The sequence below is a fragment of the Apodemus sylvaticus genome, chromosome 17 (assembly GCF_947179515.1).
Source record: "Apodemus sylvaticus chromosome 17, mApoSyl1.1, whole genome shotgun sequence".
In the NCBI taxonomy this organism is placed as follows: Eukaryota; Metazoa; Chordata; class Mammalia; order Rodentia; family Muridae; genus Apodemus; species Apodemus sylvaticus.
In genome coordinates, this window is record NC_067488.1 from 49,456,638 (window position 1) to 49,481,869 (window position 25,232).

The following is a 25,232-nucleotide window of genomic DNA, read 5'->3' on the forward strand; positions in this document are numbered from 1 at the left end:
CACACACACACACACATACACACACACACACATACACACACACACATACACACACACACCACAACAGAGGAAGGGATACCATGGCCAGGCTGAGGGCTTCTGGGGAGGGAACCACACTTCGCAGGATGTTTTCTTGTGAGTTTCACACAACCTGGACAGGTAGACATGGTAAATCTGTTTTGTTTTGGGTGAAGACGGTTGTTTTCCAGCTACTTTGATTTAAAACAATATGTCCCTTGGCAATTACTCCCTCTGCTATCTTTCCTCAAAAGGACAAAGAAACTAATGTATGTTTGGCATGACAGCCAGCTTCATGTTCCACACAGCCACACATCCAGAAAGTGATGTGTCCATATTTAATATTCTGCCAGTACCCCATCTTGAAAATCTTAATAATTTTTAAACAAGAATCCTTGAGTTTTTGTTTCATACCAGCCTTATAAATTATGTAGGCAGCCCTGCCTGGCAAAAATATTTACTTTAAAATGTTACCTTTGGGGCTAGAGCTGAAGGTTGGTGGAGTGCTTGCCTGCCAGGCATGAAGCCTTGGGTTTGACCCCCTAGCACTTCATAAACTGGGCATGATGGTTCATGCCCATAATCTCAGTACTCAGGTAGTAGACAGGAAGATCAGAAGTTCAAGGTCATCCTTAGCTACATGGGGAATCAAGGGCAGCTTGGGATACATGAGACCCTGTATTTAAAAATGAAAAAATAAAGATCATGTCCTCTGATATGACAGTTGTATCAGTGTCTTAGAGTCAAGAGAAACAGATCAGATTTAATATATTTATTCCTGCACAAAGAGGCCGGTGATCTTAGAGGTGAAGGCAGGATAAGGAAAAGCCTGAAGGACATACAGATCCTTTGAAAGGGCCTACAAAAAGAGATGGCAGGGGAAGTTTATGAACAGTTGCGGAGGCAGGAGGGAAGCTGGCTATTTTGGGAAGCAAAGAAATCTAAATCTCAGAGTAAAACATAGTGGGGAAGTCATGGAAACGGGTCTGGGAATGTCTCTTGGATCTCGGCCACAAAACAGGTTATAGATGAGCTTAGAGAAACCGGCTTCAGTCGAGTTAAGGAAAGCCAGGGCTAGAGATGGAGGGGACAGTGACCGAGGTGGAGAGGGCCACAGGCTATTATCTGAGAGGTTGGGATGAGGGCCCAGAGGGAAGGAAGGTTCTTTGAAGAAAACCCGGTCCCAGTTGGAATGCAAGAAAAGACCACCAGAGGGCGTAACTTAGCCAGGAAGATGCATGCCTTTTTGTTGTTGTTTTTTTAAACCTGAGTTTGTAGGGAAACAACAGGGTGGCTGAGAGTTAGGGCTGCAATGGGGTTTTGGGGGTGAATGGGTAGTCAATTGTTCCAGTAGGGACTTATCTCTCGAGAGTTCTCGGGCTACCATAGTTTTTTTTTTTTTTTTTTTTTTTTTTAATTTTTAATTTGTTTGTTTTAGAGAGACAGGGTTTCTCTGTGTAGCCCTGGCTGTCCTAGAACTCACTCTGTAGACCAGGCTGGCCTCGAACTCAGAAACCCGCCTGCCTCTGCCTCCCAAGTGCTAGGATTAAAGGCAGGTGCCACCATTGCCCTGCGGGCTACCATAGTTTTATGAACAAGAGTTCACTTATTTGAATAAGACTGCCTAGCTTCAGCTACTCCCTGTGGTAACCTGGAACAAGTTGGTTAACCCTCCGGTGCCTCCATTTTTCTATCTGGAAAGTGAAAACTATCATTGTGGGAAATTATAACTGCTGTAATTCAAGCAAAGCCTACAGTGTCTAATATACTGCATGTGTCACCAACGTGTGTGTGTGTGTGTGTGTGTGTGTGTGTGTGTGTGAATAACCACAGTTTAAGGTTCTCTGTGACCTGCTATTTTGTGTCTAGAATCGACTAACACACCAAAAGGATCAAATGTCCACTGTTCAGAGAGTCGCTTTTCAGGAAACACAGTCATAAAAACCTACAGGTGATTTGGAAGTGACACAGCGTCTATCTCAAGGGCTTTGTTGCATAATAAATGCTACCACACATGTAATAAAAGCCTATGAGCATGTCCTCTGTCATCTACACCCTCTAGCACCTTCCCTTCCCCCATTGCTCCTGGTTATTGGTTACTAACACACCCAAGCTCCCGTCGACAGCACCAGCTGTCAGCTGTCAGCTGTCACCTTGACTCTTGGATTAGGGTCCTGTACAGGGATCACCTCACTGTTATGAGCTTTGAGAATTAAAGAATGCTTTGTGAATCTTGCCAAAAAGTCTCAGGGCATTGAAAGGCCAAAGTATGGAGGGTGTTCACTTGTGCCGCAGACGTCAGAACTGGAATAGATCCAGCTGGCTATAATTGCCCTAGGCCTATGGACCACTGCAGAATCGTTCGCAAACATTCCTATTGGTTTGGCTCTTCTCCAGGCTAAGGGCAGAGACCACAGCACAGTCTCTCAAGGGAGATAAAGGAAGTCTGTTGCTTGGGATGGCTAGGAAGGCTTTTGGTAGCCATCCAGGGCAACTATCACTCATTCAATCTGCCTTCTCCTCCAGCAGCAAGCCAATGTACAGAATGCCATCCAAAGCTCCCAGAATAGTACAGGGCTCCAAGAACTCAGCACATGTGGCCAGTATACAAATGCGCAGGGGTTGAGGGTTCTTTTCGCCTTCAAATCTGGGTGGGTTTGAGCAAACAAAAAAAGCATTTTCTCCAAGTGGCATCCTGAGAGGAAATGAAGAGAATATGTTAGGCTGGCCTGCCTTTTTGGATTCCAGTTGACTCCACAGCCACCGAAGCTTGCCAGGAAGCCCCCCTGGCAATGACAGTGAGCTCAGGAAACACCTCCACCAATGCCTTAACCTTCACACCAGGCTGAGCAAGCCCTATAAATCCTGACATTGACTCCAGCGGGAATTTGAAACCTTTGCCTTCCACCATAAATATTTTATTGATTTATTGGCTTCCTTCCTATCTATATAGAAAGTGAGGAGAAATTCTGGCCAAAGTTGTAGTTTGCAGGAATGAGGGATCTCAGCACCCAGACAAGACTCCATCACATCCCACTGTTTGCTGGAGGATGAAACCTATGTGGGTCTCTATCCCCGAAAGACCACGGGAAGGCACACTCGTCTGTGAGTGGGTGGCTATAGGATAGCATTGTGGGAAGTGTTTATTTCCTACTTTAAAACATTCTGTATAGCTGTATTGAGCACATGTTCCATTTATTCAGTGCTGCTTTTAAGATTTTTTTTTTTACATGAGTCTTACTATGTAGCCTAGGCTGGCTCTGAACTCTACCCTCTCCCTGCCTCAGCCTTCCAGATGCTGGGATTACAGGTCTGTATTCTTATACTGGGGGATTTCAACATTAATATTGTTGTCAGTAAAGCAATCGTAAGTGGAAACGGCAAAGACATGGATTTACAGGAAGAACGGGCTTGGGGGCCACTCCTGGATGCCCCATGGTTCTTTTTATTCTCTTCCTTTCCTTACCAGGTCACCACCTGGTTGGTAACAACCAATCTCTTTCCAGCTAACCCCACTTGTCCTGCAGTTCTTGTAGATGTCACTTCTACTTGAAAGTCAAGTGCTCTATCCTCCCCAGACTGGGTCCCCGGTCCCTCTGATGTTCTCCCAGGACGCAGTCTCACAGCACTACACTATGATTGTTTTACCTGCTGTCCACTCCACAACAGTGAGGTCCCTGACAACAAAGAAGACTGGGTTTTGTTTGTTTGTTTGTTTGTTTGTTTATTCTGTGGAGAAACCCTTAGACCTTAGGAAAGTTCTTAATAAACTCACTGTGTAATTACTGAAAAATTATTTATTGGGGGATCTTTTATAGACAGACTGATATCAAGGGACACAAAGATGAAAAAGAAAACTATTTCAAAGAACTTGCAACAGGGATTTGCCCAATAAGTCACATAAAACCAACCATTATCTTGAGGATTAAGACTGAGGTATGAAGCCGGGCAGTGGTGGTGCATGCCTTTAATCCCAGCACTTGGGAGGCAGAGGCAGGTGGATTTCTGAGTTCGAGGCCAGCCTGGTCTACAGAGTGACTTCCAGGACAGTCAGGGCTAGAAAGCCCTCTCTTGAAAAAACAAAACAAAACAAAACAAAGACTGAGGTACAAGGGATGGAGACAATGGCTCTGTGGTTCAAAAACATTTGCTATGTTTCCAGAGAATCTAAGTTTAATTCTCAACACCAGTGTTGAAGGCAGCTCATAACTCCAGGATACCCAGAGTCATCTTCTGGTCTCCATGGGCAACAAACACACACACACACACACACACACACACACACACACTACATAGATACAGATGTACATACATGCAAATAAACATTGAAATATTTTTAGTGCTTTTTTTTTTAAAGATTTATTTATGTGAGTACACTGTAGCTGTCTTCAGACACACCTGAAGAGGACATCAGTTCCTATTACAGATGTTTGTGAGCCCCCATGTGGTTGCTGGGAATTGAACTCAGGACCTTTGGAAGAGCAGTCAGTGCTCTTAACTGCTGAGCCGTATCTTCAGCCCGAAGAATGAATGCTAGTATGAACTTGGTGCTTGGAGTCAACAGGTTTCACCTCTTTTGGTCCTTAATTAGAATTTGACTTATGATTTCCTTCTTGTCCTTGAATTATCCTAGGAATACCTGGCATTTACTCTTAATTGATGCTTGTGAAATACCTTGTCTTCCGCTGCTGAAAGGGTGTAGGTGTTGAGCCTATTGCTGTGCTACAGTGGCTGTTTTATTGTTAAACCAGTGCCGATGAGATTACGCAACAGCTTCGGTAGGGAAGGGAAACAAGGGCTATGAACCCTCTCACCTACAAAGGACAGGGATTTGGGATGGTAAAACGCTAATATACCCAGATGTCCGGTAGAGTCCAGCAGTAGGTTCCTGGAGATCATTTCAGTCCCAGAGGTTGGAGGCTGGTCTGGCACTCTGGCAGTGGGTCTTAAGAACCCTGCCCTCCCCTGGCTGAAATGTGGATTCACTTTCATTAAAGCTGTCACAGAGAAAGAATCCAGTGGCCAGAAGCCAGGAGTACACAACACACATGGCTTGCTCGACACCAGCGGTTCTGGAAGCTTTCCAGGAGGCAGAGGACTGTTCCATTTGCATGCAGTCAATTATTTCTAAAGGGATTTATTCTTTATCTCACTCTAGATTTAATTTCTTCTAATTTCGAACTCTCGGATATTCTTCCAAAGGGACAAGCTAAAGATGGTCAGGGGTGGGTATGAGTGTTGCTTGGGCACATAAGGATGGTAAAAAAAAAAAAAAAGCCATTTACAAAGACAAAGAAACAGAATATAGATTTATATGTGCTTCTTGGCAGGAAAATTTTGTTTAACTTTGAATGTGGAAGAATGGTTCCTAGGAGAAGGATATCATGGTAATCTCTCCAAAGTTAGTCTCCATGAATGTTAATGACAATCCTTCTAATTGCCAGAAACTGAATAAGGAATTTGGGTTCTGAAGGAAACAGTTTTAAGATACTATTCAGAGACACTAAGGCATGATGCAAACGAGTCAGACAGGCCTAGAAACCACTGTATGCCCCAAAACTTCTTTCTAAATGGGTGACCTTGGTTAAGTCACTTTTAGCTTTGCTTTCTGTAAAATTAGTGTTTAATCAGATAGTTTCTGTAAAGAATTGAGCACCGTATTTGGAATATAATACAATAAATGATAGTAGTTATCACTGTCAACTTCCAATGACCAAAGACGCCCTGCTCCTCAGCCAAACCGTAGGGTGGTGAATCCGGATCTGACGGACAACATCGAAGTGCCCAATAAGATGCAGGGATGGGGGAGAACAGTGGAATCAAACCAATGGCATAGGCCCTTGTTGTTGGCCGCTTTCAGGGTGATCCACCAATAAGCTTAAGGATGTGACTTGGGAGCGACACCCTGACAGTCCAATGACGCACAACCAACCCACACTCAGCAATTCGGAGGGGATAAATCAAGGAGCCTGCACGTATAGGTTCCGTTATTAGTGCAGACTCGAATGGTGAAAGGAGTTTGGGAGAAACAGCACCTGAGAGAGGCATTAACGAACTAAAAAAGAGGGAAGAGATGGTGCCCGCGATAGGCGAGCTCGGCCGCCATCATGCTCTAGTTTCCCCTTCGTCTCTCTGGGTCCGCGACCGAGGAAGCGGCCTCTGGGATGCTGAGGGGGTGTGTCCCCTCATGATTGGCGCAGGCCGCTCAGCCAATCTAAGCTCGGCAAACGGGAAGCACTTAGCCAATGAGGGGAGACGGCAGCGGCGAGGACTTAAGGGAGGAGGACCAGCGGCTTGATGGGCACGAAAGCTAACCAGTGAAAGCTAGAGGCATCCTGCCTGCGGCCAATGGAGCGGGGCTGTAGGCGGGCGCCAGAGTGTTTGTGTTGTGGTTTTGGGGGAGGGAGGCGGAGGGGAAAGTTTGTTTATTTTGTTTTTAGTTTCTGGGGTCCCCGAGCTTCGGGAAGGTGAAGCGAGCCACAGTGACCCCCCCTCGCCTCTCAGCCTCCCCGCGACGCTGCCTCCACAGCTTGCGGAGAAGCGGAGACCGCGGTCATCGCTGGGCTCCACAGCGGAACGACGCGCACTTGGAGCCGGCGCAGCTCAGCGGTGAGTGAGGACCGTGGGCCGCGCGGGCCTTCTCCTTTCTCGCGAGCCGCCAGGCGTAGCGGGGCGGCCCAGGGTGGGCGACTGAGGACGCCCTCGGGGGCGCGCGGCACGGCCCGCTGAGGTGCAGAGTGTTCGTGTCCTCGCGAGCGCGCGCGACGGGAGCGAGCCGGGCGGGAGGGGCGGGGGAAGCGCGCGCGAGCCGAGTGGGCCGCGGCGGGCCGAGGCGCCTGCCCGGGGCGCGCTGTAGGATCGCGTTGTGCAGACGGGAGGCGGGGGAGGGGCGTGTAGGGGACGCGCGGTCACGCCGGTCGTGAGGGCCGGGGTGTCCCAAGTATTGGGGCCGGGACAGACCGGTGTCACGCGCCTGCAGGTGTGAGCCGAGGAAAGGGCTTCCGGGTGGGTCGGCGGCGGTCGGAGCGCTTCGTGTCGCCTAGGGCCCTCGGGACTGCAGATGCCTGGCGGTGGGGCGCGAGCATCCGGTGTCCCCGCGCGGCGGGCGTGCAGGCATGTGTGTGTTGGACCCGATGGCGGGGTCCCACGGGCATCCCGCGAGAGCTGCGTGCGGAGGGTGGGGGGCTGTGGAGAGGCGATGCTCACTTTGGACGAGGAAACCGAAGGGGCGGAGGGATGACGGACTTGGAAACAGCCCTGGGGAGGGTTTGCTACCTTCTGCTGGTTTGGTTCCCTTTAATTTCAAACTAACGGATTTGTTAGTCCATGATGGCTAAATAAATATCTGGTCCAGCGAAATTCACTACAGTGGCTATCACGACACCCAAGAACAGCAGCGTCTCATCCATCCTTAGTCTGGGACGCAGGGCCACCGGTCTGAGACTTTGAGCTTCATGCTTTCTCCTGTGTCTTTTGGCTGCTTAGATTCTGAATAAAGAGTACCAATCAAGACTCCGTGAATAAAACATCATTTGTACCTCCTTCACAGTTAAACATAGCAGTAAGCTGTACAAAAAATCACACATTCTAGCCTTTTGTGAAATGCTTCTCTTCGTTTGTGGGAGATTTCCGTTCTTTAAAACTATATGTTCGTGGTGGTTTGTAAACGCTACTTAAAGAACAGAACATGTAGACAGTTGTCTTGTACTTGTATAGTATGAGTATCAATGTAGTAAGTGGGAGGGAAAACAGTGTAGTAGTTTCTACAGGTAGGTACATACTGGAAAACCAGTATTCAGAATACAGAGCAGACTGGTTTGTCCCTCTTGGGATGCAGCGATGAGGGTTATGATGCATGCCTTTGTGTGTTTTGTTTTGTTTTGTTTTGTTTTGTTTTTGAGACAAGGTCTCATCGTGTAGCCCCGGCTGGCCTGGAACTGCTTTGTAGAAGCCTGAAACTTACAGAGATCCACCACCTGCCTCTTTCCAGAATGCTGGGTTAAAGAGGCTCAGCTTAGTTCTTCACTGTTTTTAAAGGTTTGTCTTAAACTTGATTTTCTGAATAGTGTTTCTAATAGTACTTAAAGAAATAAAAAAACAAAACAAAAAACCCGTCCATGCTACATGGCTCTGTTAACCATCATATCCTTAAAATCTTCCCCACAAATAGAAACTCTTAAATGGTTTTTTGGGTTTTATTTTTTGTCTTTTGAGACAGGTTTTTTTTTTTTTATGTTTTAGAATCAAAACAGTACTTTTGTTCCATGTCAGTACTAGCTACTGTTCATTGTGTGCTTATACTACACATGTCTTCCTTTCTGTTAGTTCTTAAATCCTTGCTTGAAGCCTGGAGGTCAGAAACTCTCATTGTGGTAGGGATGAGGACAGGGCTCCCAAGAGCGGTACAGCTAGGCTTAATCTAGGGTCTGTTTAGTTTTTTTTATCTTTTGTTTGTTTGTTTGTTTGGCCTCCTGAATTATCCAGAGGGAGAAAAGCATAAAGAACACTGAGAAGCAGAGAAAAGTAGGAAAGGAAAATCCACTGACCTCACTGCTAAGTTTTCGTTGCCTGAGCCTGGCTTAAGAATTTAATGTTAAATTGCTACTATTCTTGTTTTAGAACTAAGCACCTTTAATAAAATATATCCAAACTTTGTTTCTTAATTGACATTCATTGTACATAGTATTGCAAAGCTCTGTTTTTGTTTGAATTTTAAATTTCTTTTTCCTTAGGTCTTGTTATATGGTCTGCCTGGCCTCATACTCATGATCCTTATGTCTCGACTTCCTCAGTGGAGGAATTATAGACCTTTGCCACCTCAGAAGAGTCAGTCTATTGCCCTCTCCTTTTTGGATGGCTTTTTTGTTTTGTTTTGTTCTAAGATCTCACTCTGGACCAGGATACCCTGGAGTTCATTATGTTGCCCAGGCTGGACTTGAACTCTTGGCCTGCCTTAGCCTCTTGAATGCTGGGATTGATTATAGGTGTAAGCCACAGTGTCCAGCTTCTGAAGACTTTTTCTTCCCGTCTCTGTCCACTAATTCCTTATTACCACTCAGGTTTCTTAAAGCTCCTGTTCATTTTGTAGTTATCAGCTTGTGATTCAGGGCCATGTCTGTTTCGTTTGCCATTAATGCCAGAACCTGTTCAAGTGTCAGGTATTCAGTAGACTCCTGGAAAGTATGCGTTGACTGTTATGAATTTGACTTTTACTCTTATTATTTTTTTTCTAACTTCTTGTAGCCTTGGCCACCTACCTCTTCCCGAAAGTGTCTGAGATTTGATGCCACTCTTAAGAGAGCTTTCCATATAAAGATAGATCTGAAATCACCGTGTTGAGCTTGCGACCGAGTGAGCATTGCACCCTGGTTGTTCAGACTGGGTTAGCACTGCACCTGTTCTTCTTCTCTGTCTCAGCTGCTCTTGCTTTCCTCTCTGCTGCGTGTTGATTCTAGAGACCCTGTACAGGTTCCAGCTGAGCAGCCTCCTTGCCCTTTGACATTTGCTGACTGTGACATTGACAACTGCCTCTAGTGTTTCACCCCTACACATTGCCCCCACACTCATCTTCCTGAAAGATTGCTTTATGTTTTCTGCTCCTTCCCAAATCTACCACAGACACTTAGGTTGGAAATCCTCAGTGGTGTTTGATTGCTTAAAGGGTTTAAGTGCTTTTGCCTGTTATTTACAGATCTTTGCACTAGTACTGTCCAACAGAAATAGAATGAAAACCACAAACGTGGACCACATATGTAATTTAAAATTTTCTAGTAGCCACATTAAAAAGTAAAAAGAAAGAGTGAAATTGGTTTTGTAACATTTTACTCACTTCAGTACATTCAAAACCTTAGTATTTAAACATGTAAAAAACAAAACTAGTACTCTAGGATATTTTAAAAGTCCTTTTTTCATGTTAAGTTTTTGAAATCTGGAATGTATTTTTCACTTGAAACATCTCAAGCCACACTAATCAGATTTCAGGCATTCTATAGCCATGTGTTGTGTGTGGCTACTTTATATTGGACAGAACAGATCTTAAATATGTCTTCAGCGTAGTGGAAGGACCAGGCCCAGGTAATTCCAGCTGCTGTCCTTTGCATAACTCAGTTTCTCTCACCTAGAAACATTTTTTATAACCCAGACATGCTAAATCTCTTTGAGAGAAACACAAGGGAACTTGAGAGCTCTAATCTTTAATTCTTATCATCTCTATAACTGTGCGTGTGACAGAGACCAGAAGAGTGAGAGCATTAGAGTCCCAGAAGCTAGACAGAGGTGGTTGTGAACCATCCACATGGATGCTGGAATCTGAGAGCTGGGAAGGCTACAACGTGCTCTTAATCTCGTAGCCATCTCTCCAGCCACTTCTCTGGAGATTTTTTTAGCATTATTATTGTCTTTTTTTTTTTTTTAAAGATGCATTCTTTGTTGTGTAGGCTGGCCTGGAACATCTGGGCTCACTCTTAGCCTGCTGACTAGCTAGGAGTACAGGTAACATGACACTATCAGATTTAATGTCATTTCTTTTCTTTTAATATTTTTTAATGTCATTGATTTTCATATCATTTCATATTGTATCTGCTTACAGTTAATTTGCATTGTAATCACAGGTGATAAGGCACAATAATGATTGTCTGATGAATTAGAGCCGGTGACAGTAGTTCATAGCCTCCCTCTTCTCATCTGTGTGTGCCTGCCAAGTAACAGCTTGACTGCTGTCCTGGACCGTGTGTTGACATCTTCCTCCTTGGATGCTTCGAGAACAGAGCTTTACCTTCCTCGTTTGTGCTCCTGACCTGGCCTGTGCTAGGAAATCTATAGATCTATATATTAATTTCTGTGTGTTTTGTTGTTTTTTCAAGACAGGGTTTCTCAGTGTAGCCCTCCCTGGCTGTGTTTGAATTCACTTTGTAGAGCAGGCTGGCCTCAAATCTAAAGATCCTCCAACTCTGCCTCCTGAGTGCTGTGATTAAAGGTGTGCACTACTGTGCCTAGTTCACATGTAATTTTTAAATATTTCTAGTTAGATAGTAGTTAATACTTTGCCCTTTAAAGATAGCAGATCATGAATTGTGAAAGATATATGGCTTTTGGGGCAGTGCTAAGGATTGATTGAATCTGGAGCTCTGTAAATGCTGAGCACTGACATTTTGCCATTAAGCTAAATCCATAGCTCTCTGGCATATTTTTATATTCTTCCTTTTTTTTTGGAGTGTATATTTGTGTCTTTCCCCCTTTATTGAGGTGTTACTGATGTTCAAAAAGTTAAGGATATTTAGTGTATGTAACTTGGTATATTTGGAGTAGATTTACTTTTTTTTTAAGGATTTATTTATTTATTATATGTAACTACACTGTAGCTATCTTGAGTCACTTTTTCTTATCTTTCTGGCCCTGCTCACTTGCTGTAGCTGTCTTTAGACACCCCAGAAGAGGGCATCAGATCTCGTTATGGATGGTTGTAAGCCATCATGTGATTGCTGGGATTTGAACTCATGACCTCGGAAGAGCAGTCAGTGTGCTTAACTGCTGAACCCTCTATCCATCTCATAGACTTACTTCTTAAAACAAAACAAAACTGTTCATATTGGGCATGGTGATGGATGCCTTTAATCCCAGCACTCAGGAGACAGGCAAACAGATCTATGAATTTGAGGACAATCTGATCTACATAGTGAGTTCTAGGATATTTGGATTATACATTGAGACTTTTATCTCAAGAAAAGTTAAAATTAAAAATAACTGTGATAGCCAGGCATTAGTGTTGCATAACTTTAATCCCAGAACTTGGGGGACAGACAGTTAGTTGAATCTCTGAGTTCGAGGCCAGCCTGGTCTACAGAGTGAGTTCCAGAACAGCCAGGGCTACAAAGAGAACCCTGTCTCAAAACACAAACAACCAACTGTGCAGGGCTTGGGAGATGACTCATTTAATCAGATGCCTTTACAAGCATGAGGACCTGAGTTTGGATCCCTAGAACTCATGTAAACAGTTGTGCTTGGCTCTGCCTGCCTGTCACTCCAGCCTTGGAGGGAAGTTGAGAAAAAGCATGGCTGAAACCCAGTGGCCAACAGCCAGCTTAGCTGAATCACTGAGCCTCAGTGGAGACCCTGTCAGAAGAAAATAACTGTGGCAGGCAAAAGAGGAAAAGTAGCCGGGTGGTGGTGGCGCACGCCTGTAATCCCAGCACTCTGGGAGGCAGAGGCAGGCGGATTTCTGAGTTTGAGGCCAGCCTGGTCTACAGAGTGAGTTCTAGGACAGCCAGGGATATACAGAGAAACCCCGTCTCAAAAAAAAAAAAAAAAAAAAAAAAAAAAAAAAAAAACCCAAAAAAAACAAAAAAAGGAAAGGTGCCTGATACTGGTCTTAGATCTACACACACACACACACACACTACACATATATACCACATGTATACACAGTCCCCTCACACAAAATAAAAAAATGCAAAAACAACTGTTTAGATGTTACAGTTTTCAGGTTGGATCAGAAATAAAGTTTCAAGTGGATGTGGTGGCCCATGTCTTTAATCCCAGCACTTATGAGGTAGAGGCAGGAGGATCTCTGTGAGTTCTAGGCCAGCTTTGGTCTACAGAGCAAATTCCATTCTAGCTAGAACTGCATAGTGGGACCCTGTCTCAAAATGAACAAACAAATGTACTAATAAATAAAAAATAAAAATGCAGTAGTGCTTGTTACTTGCGTCCCGGCATGGTGATCCACCTCTATAATCCTTGTGCTCTGTGGTAGAGGCAGGAGGATTGCAAGTTGCTCTGAGCCTTTATAAGGAGGCCTTGTCTCAGCTACCATTCCCCCAAAAGATGTTTGACTTTCCTGAGACTTGGTTTCCTTGTGGTTTGTAAACCAACTGTGAAAGCGGCTTCAGAAGCGGAGCTCCAGACTAGCTCCCTGAGCATTGGCACCATGCACATGCCTATGAAGAGCACAGCCAAGACGCAAAGTCTGAGCCAGAAGCCAGAAGTCCTCCGTTTGTTTGTGTTGCTGATACTTGCTTTAGTGCCAGCTGTGTTCAGGCACAGAAATGGCTGAGAATTCAAAAACTACAGTGAAAAAAGTTTTTAAAGCCCTTTTCACAGAGGGCTGAAGTGATTCATTCTTCCTAGGAATATTTCATTTCTCACTGTTCCTTGATACTTCACTTGTTTATACCTTAACATATATCATATTATGTTTCTAGGTCTGTCTGTCCTGCTGAATTGTAAGCTTTAAATAAATAAAAAAAATGCTTATCACTAGTTTATGGATGTGCCTTTAACATGTGTATGGAGGTCCGAGGAAGACCTTGTAAATGTAGTGGTGGTTCTTTTCTTCTACCTTTATGTTGGTTTCAGGGATTGAACTCGTTTATTCACGCTTATACAGCCAACCCCTTTACCCACAGATCTTTCTTGCCAGCCCAGAGTTTAAGCTCCTGAAGACCAAGACTATTTATTTATCCTTGCATTTGCAAGTACACACTGTACTATGCCTGCCATATTTCAGGCATTCAGAATTCTAGTAAATGCCCCCAACACATTACTTAGTTCTGTGGCTTACTGAGTTTAGTTGGTAGGGTGCTTGTCTAGCATACACAAAGCCCTGGATGTGATCCTTAGCACTCCCTTAAACTAAGTGTGGGGAGTGGAGAGATGGTACAGTGGTCTCCCTCCTAAAGAGCCTGGGTTTAATTTCCAGCACCTACATAGTGGCCCACAGCTGTCTTAATGCCAGTTTCGTAGGCTCAAACAAGACCTTCTGGCCTCTGTGGGCAATGCATACATGTGTACAAACCCACACAGACATACATACAAAATAAAAAAAACCCATATGTGGTGGTTTATATTTGTAATCCCATGCATCCTGGCATGATCCTTCACATATCTAATCCCAGCACTCTTAAGGAAGAGGCAGGGTGTTTGCAGGTTGCTCAGGTGGAGGCAGAAAGATTAAAGGTCAAGGTCATCCTCAGCTCTGTAGTAAGTTGAAGATTGGCCTAGGAAACGTGGAGCTTCTACTTCAAAACCAAAACCAATAACCGAATTACTTAGCTTTATAATGCCTTCATTTATTTTTGTACCAGCTAAAGAATTTTGTGCCTGGGAGAACTATATGCAGTTATAGTGAGATTAATCTTTTAAAACTACAGGTCTATTCTGTATGTGTTTTACCTCAATAGAAAATATTTACTTAGTAAAATATACTGAGGAGTGCATGCTTGTGACAGGACTTTTCCTGGGTAGATGTTACACACATATCTACTCAACCCCAGATAAAGATCCCACCACAGACCAATGTACAGATACCACCCAAATCCAACTTGGTGAACCAGTGAATTTTATTGGGTCTATGGGGGCAAAAATGACGAAAGTACAGCTGCATTACCAAGGCTCACCCCAGCATGCGTGACAGCTCACAAAAGCTGGAACCCTGGAGCACTGCAACCTCCAGGCCCAGGCACAGATTGGAGAGTGTTCTATCTGACTGCTCTAACCCCCTTCTAGGCAGCTCAGATGGTTTCTGCTGCTTCTAGGCAACTGGAGGGACTTCCCACATTACATAGATCGATCCATCCTCCTTTCCTCTCTCCTTCCTTCTCTCCTTCCTTCCTCCCTTCTTTCTTTTTCTCTTTCATTAATTCAACATTTTAATTACTTTTATTTACCTCTTTTCATGTTTAATGCATGTGGAGTGAGAGAACAACTTGCAGGAGTTTGTTTCTCTTCTTCCATGTGGGTCCCAGAGATGAAACTTAGGTCATGAGGTTTGGTGGCAAGGACCTTCAACTGTTGAGACATCTCTAACTCCTCTTTGTTTGTGAGCAGGGTTTGACTACATAGCACAAGCTGGCTTCAAGCTAGTAATCTTTCTGCTTTGGCCTCCTAAATGCTGGGATCGTGGACATGGGCCACCATGCCCAGGTCACAGGTTCTTTCATTATTATTACTTTTAAAATAAAATTTTAAAGATTTATTTATGTGTATGAATGTTTTGCCTACATGTATATTTGTGCACTACATATCTTCCTGATGCTCATGGGGCCAGCAAAGGCATCAGACCTCCTGGAACTGAAGTTATGGATGATGAGCCACTATGTGGGGTCTGGGAATTGAACCTAGTCCTTTGCAAAAACAATAAGTGCTTTTTAACTGCTAAACCATCTCTTCAGTCCTTTCATAACTTTTTTAATGCTGGGATCAAACCCAGCATGTTGTATATGGAAAGCAATCATCTACCACTAAGTGCTACCCTGAATCAACTTTTATGTCTGTGTATGTATGTACATGTGAGGGTTGGTACCCATGGAGTCCAGAAGATGTGTCAGATCCCTTGGAGCTTGAGTAAAGGCAATTGTGAGCCACCTGATATGGATGCTGGGACCTGAACTCAGGTCCTTCACAAGAGCAGCAAGTGCTCTCAACTGTCGATCCATCTCTCTAGCCCCCTCCCCCAAAATATTAGAACACTTAAAGACATTCTGAAGTCCTCTTCAGGGAGACAATCTTCTCAAGCCAGAGTGGAGCTTGTCTCTTCTGGTTAATGCACTTGTTTGAGTAGAGTACCTGTAAACTGTGCAAAAGCTGTCAGGTGGAATTAGAAAGTGATGACTCATACCAGCTTATCTGTGAGAGCTGTGCAGCAGAAGTGACCTCTAGGTCACCTGAGTGAGTGCTGATGTCATCTATCAAGGGCCAGACACTGAGCAGTGAAAGGGAGAAAGGTGGAACAGGAGGGACTACCCAGAAGGGCCTCTGGGCACGTGTCTTGGGAAAGATGATTCCTATAGCTTGGAAGGCTTTGCATATTTCCTAAGTCTCCCAAGCCAGTGTGAATTTGGTGTTGATTCTCAGGCAGAGGTGGGAAAGGGAGATCACAGTGGAAAGTCAGTCTGCTTTCTGTCAATTACTCCTTTTTAATTTCAACAGCTCTTTTCTTTCTATCCTCTTCTGTGTTAGTCTGCTTTAGATTACTATAACAGTCTTGAGATAAATCAACTTAAAAAAAAAAAAGAAAGAAAAGAAAGAGTTGAACTGGACGACACCTACCTAGCAGGTGTGAAGTCCTGAGTTAGATGTATAACATTGAAGAAAACTAAAATGTGTTTTATTTCACAGTCTCATAGTTTGGGTGGTTTTAGTCCATGATCTTTTGGCTTGATGCTTTTGGTCTGAGGCAAGACTGCATATTATGGAGGGTGTATATGGTAGAGGAAGATTTCACCAAGTGAGAAGCAGAAAGTAGAGGAAAAAGAGGGGCCGGGACCACAGTGCACCTTCCAGGGAACATTTCCCCATGACCTGATTGACTTCCACACCTGTTCATGATGTGAGCTGGGCATTGAGGCGCACATCCTTGATCCCAGCACTCAGGAGGCAGAGGCAGGGGACCTCTGTGTTCCTGGCCAGTCTACAAAGCAAGTTCCAGGTCAACTAGGGCTACACAGAGAAACCCTGCCTTGGAGAACAAACCAAACCAAGACAAAAAGCATTTTATGTTAGAGATCGTTGTTCTCAACAGGATTCAAACTATAGTACTATAGACTGCCTTCCTTTCCTGTACCACTGATTCCCTGGCCATACCATATTTTGTTCTTTCATTCTATAATCACTATTTTTTTTAAAGGAACAAACATGGTGTGGGATGTGGTGCACACAGATACAATCTTAGTGTTTGTTGAGATAAAAATTACTTTCAGGGCTGGAGAGATGGCTCAGTGGTTAAGAGCTCCGACTGCTCTTCCGAAGGTCCTGAGTTCAAATCCCAGCAACCACATGGTGGCTCACAACCATCTGTAACAAGATCTGATGCCTTCTGGAGTGCCTGAAGACAGCTACACTGTACTTATATATAATAAATAAATAAATAGACAAATCTTTAAAAAAAAATTACTTTCAGAACGGTAGGTGATTAAACACTGGTGGTACCGATTACACTCATACGATGTTATTTGATTGTTATTAGGTAAATTGTGTACTCACTTTATTGTCCCAGATTAAAAAGGACTGAAAGATACTAGATAGATACAGTGAGTGTGGTGTATTCTGTAACATGGTTCTGGAATGTCTTATTTTTAAAAAAATATAATATGCAATCTGGGAACTCAAAGCTAAGAAGATGGCTCAATAGATAAAGTGCTTGCTGTTCTAAGGGCTGGAATTCAGATCACCATCACCAGTAAGAGCCAGGCATGGTAGAACAGTCCTATAACTCAGAGGAGGAAGCAGGAGTTGTCTCTCTCCTGCATAAGCCCTGTTGAGGGTGCATCAGGCTCCAGGATAGGCTTTTTGTGGGATGTTTTACCCAGGGGTATGCCTCTGTTCTAATATATAAGTCTCTGTGAACTACTGATTTTAAAATACTTGTTCATTGTCTACACTTTTGTGTTTTACTCCAAAAATTTTGTATTTTTACAACAATATGCTTAACACTTACGATGATATATTTGCATTTTGGCTCAGTCCCTTTTTAAAAAAACCCAGCATATTCACTGTTGCACTTAAACAGTGTGGGGAGTTGGGAGACACAAGTCTCTACAGAGAGGAGGGCTACATGTTCTCCATGCTCCTAATACATGGCTGTCTGATTGGCTGGCCAAGGGGAAAATGTTACTTGTAAAAATACACACCACACACACACACACACACACACAGAGAGAAAATACTCTTTCCCCACTCCCTCCCTCTCTTCCCCCTTTACCTCCCTCTCCACCACCTCCAATCACAGTGAAAGGCTCTTTGTAAGACTAACAGAAACAAAACTAGAATGAAAATGTTAAAGACATCACATTTTAAACCAGTGAGGGCTGGCTTGAAATGTATAAACAGGACCCTGTGCTCCCAGCATGGCTTGTGACCCTGCCTCAGCACTTTGTGCCAGGGCCTGCGCTGGTGCCCTGTTTGCTTTGGAAGCCGATGCACTCAGCTTGTTTACTGCACTGAGGAGTGCGTATGGCACGTTTGTGTATGCCTTTAACCTTCTTCTCATCCTTGAGGCTGAGGACTCATTCAGGTTGCTTCTCAGAAAGGTGACCCCAGAGGCTGGAGCACATCATCTGCCGTACTTTCTTGCAAATTGTTGACTTTCTTGGGTACCCTCACTGGTCACTTCTCACTACCTGGATCCTGAAATCTGTTAATACTGATCTTGAAATGATTTCCTGTCCTTTAGTTATTTTTGCTGTGGCTTTGGGCTGATTTTGTGTTTGTTCTGCTATGGGTTTTGTTTATTTGTTTTGTTTGAGACTGCGTTTCACTATGTTGCCCGGATTGGCTTTGAACTTGAGGTCTTCCTGCCTCAGCCTCATAGGTGGCTCAGATTATGCACTCCCGCACTCTAGCAGCTTTGTGGACTTCTGGTTTGTGTTTCCAAACCACCAGCCTGATTTGAAGTTATCCTCTGGCTATGTCTAGATTATTTAAGTAGCTGTCTGCTGGTTGTCCCATTTCTCTTTGCTCAGAAAACATTTCCTACCCACTGTTTTCTTTTCCCTCATTGAAACCATGTGCTTCTCATTCTAGGAAATCAATGTCTTGTCTGAGCCAGGTGCCTTTACTTTTCCAAATCTACCAACTCCCATTCCTAGTTTTCCACCCCTGGCTTCTCCGGTACAATCTTTACACCATTTTCCATATGATTTTTTTTTCCTTTTGGCTCTCTCTCTCTCTTTTGAAGGCTTGATTTATGTAAAATAGTCTCTCTGCATCTGCCCACCAGTTTATTTTTTCTCTTATTGTCAGGATTTCCTGGGCTTAGTGGGTAAAGTGCTTGCTCTGCAAGCCTGAGGACCTGAGTTGAGATGTGCAGTGTATGTCTGTAACTCCAGGAATAAGGTCAGAGTCAGGCAGGTCCTGGGCTCACTAGCCAACCAGTCTAGGAGATACAGCAAGCCCCAAGTTCAATGAGAGACCATGTCTCAGAAAGGACAGTGGAGAGCAATGGAGGAAGACACCTAGTATTAATCTCTGGCACATATGAGCTAGTGCAAACATATGTATACATACACAAAGTTTCTGTAAACAATATCTTCCTGAAATATTTCTTAACCAAAGGCCCTCCACATTGTGCATCCAGAGGTGCTTTTTTAGGCAAAATAATAGGTGAAGTTTGTTATTATTATCATTAATTAAGTATTACTATTTATTATTATTAAATATGCAAAAATATAATTTTATAAAAGAATCTGAAAGTGATAACTACTATATATTGAGGTCACTACATTAGACCAATATGAAGAGCCTGTTCAATGTCAAGATGAGAAGACAGTTCACTCCAAAAAAGAGTGAAAGAAGACTTAGAATGTTGCAAACTAGTTTTGCTCAAAATTGAATATTTGAATTCTAATTTTTCATATGGTACAGAGGAGTGGCCAGTGACTCTATACTGAGGTATATCCAGAGTCAGTGGTGGCCTTTTCCTCCTCCTCTTCCTCCTTCTCTTCCTCTTCTTCCTCCTCCTTTCTTCTTCCTCTTCCTTCCCTCCTCTTCCTTCCTCCTTCTCCTTTCCTTCTTCTTCCTTCTTCCTTCCTTCTTTCTTCTTCTTCCTCCTTCTCTTCCTCCCCCTTCCTTCTTCTGTTTTTTGAGACAGGTTTCTCTTTGTATCCCTGGCTGTCCTGGAACTTTCCACGTTGGTCTCAAACTCACAGAGATATGCCTGTCTTGACCTTTCAGGTTCTGGGATTAAAGATATGGAAACCACTCCCAGTTCTGGAGACTTTTAAAAATACTTTATTTTTTAAGTGTGTGTGTGTGTGTGTGTGTGTGTACATGAATGGAATGCCTGGTAAAGATCAGAAGAAAGTGTTAGGTCCCTGAAGTTATAGGCAGCTGTGAGTTTCTCCAGTGAATACTCAGAACCAAACTTGGTTCTCTGTAAGAGCATTATGGGTACTTAACTGCTGAGATATTTCTCCAGTCTGAGTACTTAACTGCTGAGTTATTTCTCCAGTCTGAGTTGTTTGTTCTTTTGTTTTTTTAAATTAATATAATGAAAGTATATTAAACTAGGCAAACTTTGTTAATTTCATTTATTGGTTCTAGTGACATTTTACTATATATATATATATATATATGTACATTTGCTATATTTTTTACTATATAGTATATATATATATACACACACTATATATATGGTACAATCAAATACAGACAAAATGTATCTTTTAAATATATATACTATATATATCTTTTAATATATATATGTATATAGCATATGCATATATACATATACATATGTATATTTACATATATACATATATACATATACATATATATATTTAAAAGATACATTTTGTCTGTATTTGTGAGTGCCTGCATGTTTGTCTGTGTGCCACATACAAATATGCCTATGGAGACCAGAAGAAGGAATCCAATCTTCCTGGGACTACAGTTACAGATGTTGTGGGCTGTGCCATGTGGATTCTGGGAATCAAACACAGGTTATCTAGAAGAGCAATCCATGGTTTTAATCACAAATCCATCTCTACAGCCCCTACAGATATTTATATTTTTAAATATAAGTATTGGGTCAGCAAGATGGTAGGTAAAGTTACTTTCTGTCAAGCCTGATGATCTCAGGCAATCTCTGTCCCACATAGTTGAAGGAGAAAATAGAGTCTCACAGGTTGCCCTCCTCACAAGTACCTAACATAATAAATATAATAAAACTTTTTAAAATCATAGACTAGGTGGTGGGGCAAATGCCTGTAATCCCATCACTTGAGAGGCAGAGGCAAGTGGATCTCTTAGTTTAAGGTCAATCTGGTCTACAGAGTGAGTTCCTTATAGCCAGAAATACACAGAAAAACCCATCTGGAAACACACACACACACACACACACACACAAAGAATGATGCTTTTATTTTTTATTTTTCAAGTCTGATTCCATTCTTTATTCAACTGGCTTAGACTTCAGGTATTATATTGAGCAAAAGTGATGAGATTGACCATCCTTCCTTTTCTCAGTAGGAAAAGAATATTTAGTTTTGTACTAATAAATCCTTTGCCAGGTTATAACATATTTATTCCTTCATTCACTCATTCCTTCAGTTTTTGAAAAAGTCTCATGCAACCCAGGTTGGCCTTGAAGCCACTGTGTAGCCAAGGCTGGACTTGAACTCTTTTGTTTGTTGTTGTTGTTGTTGGATTCTTATACTTGCTGTTATTTCTTTTTTTTAAAGGATTTATTTATTTATTATATGTAAGTACATTGTAGCTGTCTTCAGACTCACCAGAAGAGGGAGTCAGATCTTGTTACAGGTGGTTGTGAGCCACCATATGGTTGCTGGGAATTGAACTCAGGACCTCTGAAAAAGCAGTCAGTGCTCTTAACCACTGAGCCATCTCTCTAGCCCCCTGGACTTGAACTCTTTATAACCCTGCCAGCACTGTCTGACTGTAGTCTGAATATAGGCACAGGCCTCTATACCCCAAAGAGTTAATTTATCCCTCCCTCTGGGAAAACCCCCTCCTTCCCTCTAGCCTCTTTCTCTAATTCTCTTTTACCCTTTCACTGTTTTTGAGAGCTTCTCTTAAAGCCATCTTGACATGGTGGTTTCTTTATGGGAACATTTTGGTACCAAATTCAGATTACCTAGCAGTTATATTACTGTTCATGTTTTCCATCTTCAGTGAGCCTTGGTGATCCTGTTTTACCTAGGTTGTCAACTTTATTGGTATAACACTGCTTATAATTTTCTCTTACCAGTCTTTTTTCCCCCTTTGAGATTTATTTTATTTATAATTGTATATGGCTTTGTACATTTGAGGGCAGGTACTCAAAGAGGCCAGAAGATGAACTTCAAATCCTTTGGAGCTAGAGTTTCAAGCAGTTGTGAGCCACCCAACCTGAGTGCTAGAAACTGAACTCAGGTCCTCTGCACTGCGGTATGCACTCTTAACTGCAGAGCCATCTCCAGACCTACCTGTCTTTTAATATATCAGTACAGTTTGTAGAGGTGTGGCACCCTTTATTCTTATATTGGTAATTTACATTTCTGTATTTTTTGCCTTTAACTGGATAGGCATTAATTTTATTGTTCTTCACAAATAAACATATTTTGCTTTCATTGATTTATTAAATGTTTTGTTTATTTAAGTTTTGGTTTATGAAACAGGTTCTTATAGTCCAGACAAGCCTTGAACTCAGCACTCTCCTGCCTGTACTCCCTGGAGTGTACCACTACATTTGTTTAAATTTTTTATTTAACCAAAGGTTTCATAAGAAAATGTACATGACCGGAGTTCCCTGTCATAGTAAAACAGATGCACTGAAGAGGAGACATGTGGAAGAATTTGATCTTTCTGCTGAATGCATCTATTTATTTTCCCATCCAAGATTTCCAGTACACTTCTATTTTCTCATCCCATTCCAGCAGTGTTCTGTTGTTCATGGCTGTCATCTCCACACAGTTATACACCAAACTCTTTCATAAAGAAATACTCATTAGACATGTCTGCCATCATTTAATTCAATGATAAAGTATTTTTTTGTTATTACTTGTTTTTATTTGTTGGATTGGACCTAGAGCTCCAAGTAATATTTCCAGCTATTTTTTAATTAAGATTTTTTTATTTAATGTGTTTGTGCCTGTGTAAGTGAAAACCACGTATGTGAGGGTGCCCAGGAAGGCCAGAATAGTGTGTCTGGTTCCCTGGAGTTGGAAATGAGGTGGTTGTGAGCAGCCACCCACTGTGAGCTCTGGGACCTGAACTTGGCCCTTAGAAAAGCAGCCAGGTGCTCTTAATCAATGAGCCATCTCTCCAGTCCCTTCTTTTTAATTTTTATTTTGAGAAGTTCTTATTAAGTTATCTAAAGTATCTTCTCCTAAGACAGGCCTTGAACTTGTGATCCTCCCAAGTAGCTGGGTGATAATATACCAGTGAAACCAGGCCAGCTTCAGTGTTAACTTCTTATCCACAAGTATTAACTCAGCGGAGTGACTTTGTTATACAGGGCATCAGATTAGTGGACTAAGAACTTGGATAAGTTTTTCCTATTATGTTTCTATGTTTTACTTTTTTAATTTCCACTCTGTTATTTAATATCTTAATTTTTGTGATTGGATTGGATTCTGTTTGTCTCTCATTTTTCTTTGTAGACACTGAAGTTAATTGAGAGTTCCGCACTGGGCATGCTATAGATCACCCTTTAATTTTGCTTTAGCTTCATCCCCAAAAATATAATGAGTTTTCATTTTCATTAGATTCCTAATCTTTTTCTTCCCAAAGAGTTCTTTGATTTTGAGAATATTTGTAAGTTTCTACATATCTTTCTACTACTGATTTATAATTCCATTATGGTTAGAAAACATGCTGTATATGTGTGGAGTCTTCTAAGTCTACTCCAGCGTTGGTATCTTCTGGAAGAACCCACAAGACTAAGACTGCAGTTATATTCAGTATCAAGGTTCAGTTAGGTCAGAGATGGAAAACATAATTAGTGAAGGGAAAACAGGTGCAGGCTTCCAGGAGTGGATTCAGATAAAGCGTACTTTACAGTTTAAAGTTCTTCTAGGATCAGATTGTGTGAGGTACGGTTTACCCAGGAGCTCATCCTATGTTTTAAAAAAAGAAAACAACCTGTGGATTTTAATCAGGACTCTTATCAGGTAGGAGTCATCTATCCAGTATGTTGGAGGCCAGCTTGGGTTATAGAGTTGAGAATTCCACCTCCCTTTGGTTTGTCAAGATAGAGTTTCTCTGTGTAGTTCTAGAACTTACTCTGTAAACCAAGCAGGCCTCAAAATTAAAGATCTGCCTGCATTTGCTTACTAAGTGCTGGGATTAAAAGTGTGCACCACCACTGCCCATCCAAAATATTGTCTCAGTCTTTTTAATTGTGTATTCAGTTCTTACATACCAAGTCTGATATTTTCCCCCAGCGGTCCAAATTCATGACCTCTACATGGTAAGGATGTGTTCTGTCTCTGGACTAGTCCTTTAGCACGTTGCTTTTCTTTAAAATGAGTACTGAGGAAGCTAGGCATAGTGGCTCACACCTTTAATTCCAGCATTTAATTTTGTTTTAGCTGCATCCCCAAAATCAGAGGCAGGTGGATCTTTGAGTTAGAGGCCAGCTTGGTCTACACTCTCAAGTCAGCAAAGGGTGCAAAGAGAAACCATCTTGAAAAACCCAAGATAAAGAAATAGACAGATAAATAAAATGATGATTAAATAAAATTAATTACTCATTACTGAACCTAGGGCCCCATTAGTTGTTAGGAATGTGCTGTGCCACTGAGTTGTGTCTCCAGTGCTTTTTACTTCTTGTTTCAGGTTGTGGTCACAATAGGTTGCTAAAGCTTTTGGTCTTGAACTTGTTTTATATAGCCCAGTTCAGATACTGCATGGGATAGTTGAGGAAAAAAAACTTTTAAAAGATGTAATGATTTAATGGGAGATGATGACGAATGATTTAATCCCAGTACTTAGGAGGCAGAGGCAGGCAGATCGAGTTCTAGAACAGCCAGGGCTATACAGAGAAACTCTTTCTTGAAAAAAAAAATAATAAAATATTTATTTTAAGTGTATAACTGTTTTGCCTGCCTGTATGTGTGTGTACCAAGTGTGTGCCTAGTGCCTGTGAAGGTCAGAAAAGTGTGTAAGGTTTCCTGGAACTGGAGATACAGGTGATTGTTGGCCACCATGTCAGTGCTTGGGACCAAACCCAGGTCCACTGCGTGAGCAACAAGTGTCTGAATTGCTAGACTAATGTTCTAGCCCCAAGAAAAAAAATTTTTTTCGAAAAATTTTTATTGCTTTTATTTAGTATATGTGTGTGGGTGGGGGGGGGGGCGCTCACGTGTGCCACAGGTAACTGTGGAGTTCAGAGGACAACTTGAGGGAGTGTCCATGCTCTCCTGCTGCTGCATGGATCCTGTAGACTGAAGGCGGGTACTCAGGCTTAGCAGCAAGTGTTTTTACCTGCTGAGCCATCTTCCCAGCCCAATACAGTCTGGGTAGGGATCGTAATCCTCTACATTGATTTTTGTGTTCATTTTATAGGTTAAACTATGGAGATGACCTTTTCCAACACCCAAAATAACCAAAGCTAAAAACCCTATCTTGTTGATGATACAAAACTTGACCATAATTCTTTTTGTTTTTAATTTTTTTAATTTTCGTGCTATTAAACCCAGGGCCTTACTACATGCTAAACATGTGTTCAGCTACTGTGCAACACTCTCAGCTAAAATTAATTTAGGAGAAATAAAACTATT

General features: G+C 42.4%; 1 protein-coding gene across 6 annotated transcripts in view; it reads left to right on the plus strand.

The window, feature by feature from the left end:
• Nucleotides 1–6,528: 6,528 nt before the first annotated feature.
• Tnrc6b (trinucleotide repeat containing adaptor 6B) overlaps nucleotides 6,529–25,232 on the plus strand; it is a 210,505-nt gene continuing 191,801 nt past the window's right edge. For 5 of the 6 annotated variants that reach the window (XM_052161482.1, XM_052161481.1, XM_052161486.1 and 2 more), the window contains exon 1: nucleotides 6,529–6,627. The gene's annotated coding sequence lies outside the window, so the exon portion shown is untranslated. The remainder of the gene's footprint in view (nucleotides 6,628–25,232) is intronic. The other variant, XM_052161488.1, reaches the window with a different exon arrangement.